This window comes from Otolemur garnettii, unplaced genomic scaffold (assembly GCF_000181295.1).
Source record: "Otolemur garnettii isolate 467f Iridium unplaced genomic scaffold, OtoGar3 scaffold00023, whole genome shotgun sequence".
Classification (NCBI taxonomy): domain Eukaryota; kingdom Metazoa; phylum Chordata; class Mammalia; order Primates; family Galagidae; genus Otolemur; species Otolemur garnettii.
This window is the reverse complement of record NW_003852418.1, coordinates 14,667,263-14,671,810: the sequence shown is the minus strand read 5'-3', so window position 1 is coordinate 14,671,810 and position 4,548 is coordinate 14,667,263. Positions and strand designations below refer to the sequence as shown.

At 46.4% G+C, this 4,548-nt stretch overlaps 1 long non-coding RNA gene across 1 annotated transcript in view; it reads left to right on the top strand.

The window, feature by feature from the left end:
* Window positions 1-4,548, top strand: part of LOC111724454 — a 39,240-nt gene that overhangs the window by 33,047 nt on the left and 1,645 nt on the right. The window lies entirely within an intron of this gene.

The window sequence follows — 4,548 nt, the reverse complement described above, 5'->3', positions numbered from 1 at the left end:
TGTGGCTGGCGCCTTAGCCACCTGAGCCACAGGCGCCGAGCCAATCCCCATCAGTTTTTCATCTTCCACCCCACCAGTACCCAGCTCAGGAAGCTGGACTCTTCTCAAAGAATCCATCACTGTGTCAGTCCTTCGGACCCGGCAGTTCTATATTAGAAGAAAATCCATCTCTCTGAGGTTTAGGAAAATGATGTCTATTGAGGCTGTTCATGCCGGCACTGTTTATAACAGACCAGAAAAGAAATAACTCAAATATCTGGCCGCAGAGAACTAGTTGAGTAGATTCGGTGCAGTCACAAAAAGGGATATTTTGCAGCTGTAAAGAGGAATGAAGAAGCTCTCTTCGCACTCGTGCGGACATGTGTTCAGGATAAATTAAGTAAAAACAGCAAGGTGCCGCAGTGGGTACACAGTACGCCAGAGCTTGTCTCCAGGAACTGAAACAAGAAAATGCCCAAGCGAGTTTTTTATTTTTTTGAGACAGAGTCTCACTCAGTCCCCTGGGGGTAGAGTGCCGCGGCATCATAGCTCACGCAATCTCAAACCCTTGGGTTTAAGAAATCCTCTTGCCTCAGCCTCCCCTATAGCTGGGACTGCAGGCGCCTGCCGCAACACCTGGCTGTTATTTTCAGAGGCAGGGTCTTGCTCTTGCTCAGGCTGGTCTTGAACTCCTGAGCTCAGGCGATCCACTGGCTTTGTTGGCCTTCCAGAGTGCTGGGATTATAGACATGAGTCACCGTGCCCAGCCCCACCTCCAACCATGTTTTTCAGGCACAGGAAGAGTCTGGGAGGCTGAGGCCATGAATCACTGGAGCTCAGGAGTTTGACAACAGCCTGAGCAAGAGCAAGACCCCCACCTCTAAAAATAGCCAGGTGTTGAGGCAGGTGCCTTGTAGTCCCAGCTAACTGGGAGGCTGAAGCAAGAGGATCGCTTAAGCCCAAGAGTTTGAGGTTGCTGTGAGCTAAGACACTACAGCACTCTACTGAGAGTGACAAAGTGAGACTCTGTCTCAAAAAAAGAAAAAAGAAAGCTCTTTGTGTGTTGTTTTCCTCAGAACATACCCTAATATGTTTGAAAGTTCTGAATAAAGAAAAGTAAGGGGGAATACCAGGGCAAAAATGCACAGTAAAAACACACCAATAGGCTCGGCGCCTGTGGCTCAAGCGGCTAAGGCGCCAGCCACATATACCTGAGCTGGTGGGTTCAAATCCAGCCCGGGCCCGCCAAACAGCAATGACGGCTGCAACCAAAAAATAGCCAGGTGTTGTGGTGGGCGCCTGTGGTCCCAGCTACTTGGGAGGTGGAGACAGGAGACTCACTTGAGCCTAGGAGTTGGAGGTTGCTGTGAGCTGTGATGTCACAGCACTCTACCCAGGTGACAGCTTGAGGCTTTATCTCAAAAAAAAAAAAAAAAACACCAATAATTCCCATTTGGGAAAGGGAACGAGAGACAAGGTACACACAAAAATTTACACACCAAAATTCTTCTGTAGTGGGCACTAGAAAGCCAAGTTAACAATTCCAAATAAGAAAAAAAATCCTGAAAAATATAGATGCTGGCATAAACAGTGGATTGCCAGCCCTGTCTACACGGAAGATCCACGTTAAACAAGGCATTAGCTGTAGTCCAGGTCAAGGCTCTTCAAATGGCTGCTTAGAGACTTTTAAGCATAAGAGATATTGTTTATGAAACGTACCTGATCACTCAAGCAAAAATGACACAGATTCCACAGCAACTGGGGAGATTAAACAAGTGTTTTCAGGAGAAACTTTACATGGATCCTCTATCTGGCACCCGTGTTGTAAATTTACCCACCAAATGAGCGCTTTCAGGAGAACCCTCAGGGGATAAAGACAATTCACTCTTTGCAGAAAGACTTTCAGAACTTCACTTTCAAATCAATGCAAAAAGCATAAACACCACTAAAACTGCAGGCATCCGGGCATTATTACGGTGTGTACGAGCTCGAAAATAATCATAAGGTAGTAATAACAACAGCTGCCGTCACCGAGCTGAGTGTTTTATATGCATTAGCTCTCACTCTCCAGTGAATTTATCATCTCCCCTGTGCAGAGGAGGGGGTGGGGTCCACAGAGGCTGCCTGACTTGCCCAAGGACATCCAGCTGGTGAGTGGTGGCCAGGCTCCCACCTGGAAAGTCAGTGGCAAGCTGCTCTCCAAACCTCACTTGCATCTCGAGTGAATTAATTCAGTACCTCTCAGCATGGGGGAGAGAACAACTGTAGAGATCACTTTTAGAGGCTAATAATAACAACAAGGAGCCTTAATTAAGCACCTGCTGTGTGCCCAATTCCAAGGCTGAGAGCTTCAGTTACATCATCTCATTTGATTCTCCCGACAACCCTAAGGGTAGGTGTTATTTTCACTCTGCAGCTGAGGGACCTGGTGCTCAGATAGGTTTGGTAACTGATTCAAGGTCACACAGCCAGTGAGGGCTAATGCAGAATTTGAAACCTGTCATCAGACCACCTGGCTGTAGACTGTAGTCTATGTGCTTAGCCTGTCCTGTGCAGTGAAGCCCATGGAAAAGGAATCCCAGGTAGATGGGGGGGTTAGGCAGAAGTTTAGCGGCAACTCAAATATATAGTCTCGTTGCCTCCCGTATTCATATTAAATAGATTTCTTTTCACAGCAAGTAAAAACTGGTAATTAAAGTATTATTTGTGGAATTATCTGTTTAGTGTATCCTTCCATTTAATTAGATCATAAGAAGTTTGTCTTTTTTCATGACTTTTTCCAGGTGCCTGTTGGTGTGACTAAATGAAGCAATAATTGGAAAGATGAAGGGGAAGTTCAAAACGCCATAAACTAAGGAAATTAGGAATCGTTATCCCCAACTACAAAGCAAGCACTTTTGGTTTTTTGCCTTCCAAAACCTAATCTGTGTTTTTTTTTTTTTCCAGAATCTTAATTCTAGCACAATTTTGATGACTAGATCGAAAATTATTCTACATGTCTGTCTTAGTCCCTTTGGGGATGCTCTAACAAAATGCTGTAGACTGGGTTGTTTATAAACGATTGCCATGCATTACTCAGCATTCTGGAGGCTGGGAGTCAAAGGGCAGAGTGTCAGGCTGGTGAGGCAGTGAGTGAGGGCCCGATTCTGGGCTGCAGACTGCCTGCTTTCTTTATTTTTATTTTTTTGAGACAGAGTCTCAAGCTGTCACCCTGGGTAGAGTACCCTGGCATCACAGCTCATAGCAACCTCAAACTCTCAGGTTTAAGCAATTCTCTTGCCTCAGCCTCCCAAGAGCTGGAACTACAGGCGCCTGCCACAACGCCCAGTTATGTTTTGCTTTTTTTTAGAGACAGAGTCTCACTTTATTGCCCACAGCTCATAGCAAACTCCAACTCCTGGGCTTAGGTGATTCTCTTGCCTCAGTCTCCCAAGTAGCTGCCACAATGCCCAGCTATTTTTTTGTTGCAGTTGCCATTGTTTTAGCTGGCCCAGGCCTGGTTCGAACCCTCCAACCTCAGTATATGTGGCCAGCGCCCTCCCCACAGAGCTATGGGTGCCGCCACTACCCATTCCTTCAAAGCACATATAGTGAGAATGAGACGGGGTCTGTGAGGCCGGGGCAGCAAGATGAAGTTGGTCTGATCAGTTTAGGTCCTGCCTGACCTTTACCCCCTGTCACCCCTTCTTACCATTTTGTAAATTTAGCTCCCACCCTAAAGGTGCCTATCTTGAGCAGTTTAGGTGGATTGATTTAGATTAACTTTTAAATTAGAATGTTGTTCATTGTTTATGAGTCATGGGTTCTGCCAATTATTGTTTAAGATAAGGGATAACATGGTCTTCATTTTGAACTCATATGGATAAAACTATAATGTTGGAAATGGAAGATCAGAACAGTCTTGGAGAGGCTACTCTCCCTGTGCTCCAGAATCCCCGGGCTTCTGATAGATAAAGTTTGGTAGACCTATCCACGTCTCTGCACATGGGCTTACAGGGAGGGGCAGCTAGGCCCTCTTCATCTGCTAACATTCTCATTATATCACATGCAATGCGCAGGGGCAGGGGCACTCAGTGAGAGAGCTGTCTGGTGCTAATCCTTTCACAAGGGCACTAATACCATTTCTGAGGGCTTCACCCTCATGACCTACTCACCTCCCAAAGGTCTTGGCTCCTAATACCATAACACTGGGGGTTAGAATTTCAACATATGGATTTGGGGGGGATACAGGTAATCAGTCCATTCCAAGTCTCCCCTCAAAGAAGGAAACTAGACATGACTGCCTCACACACTCACTAGGCTGATTTAGGACAGCAATTGAGTTGTTAACTTCTTTTTTTTTTTTAAGACAGAGCCTCAAGCTATCCCCCTGGGTAGAGTGCTATGCCATCACAGCTCACAGCAACCTCCAACTCCTGAGTTCAAGCAAGTCTCCTGCCTCAGCCTCCCAAGTAGCTGGGACCACAGGCGCCCACCACAACGCCCAGCTATTTTTTGGTTGCAGCCGTCATTGTTGTTTGGCAGGCCAGGCTGGATTTGAACCCGCCACCTTAGGTGTATGTGGCTGGC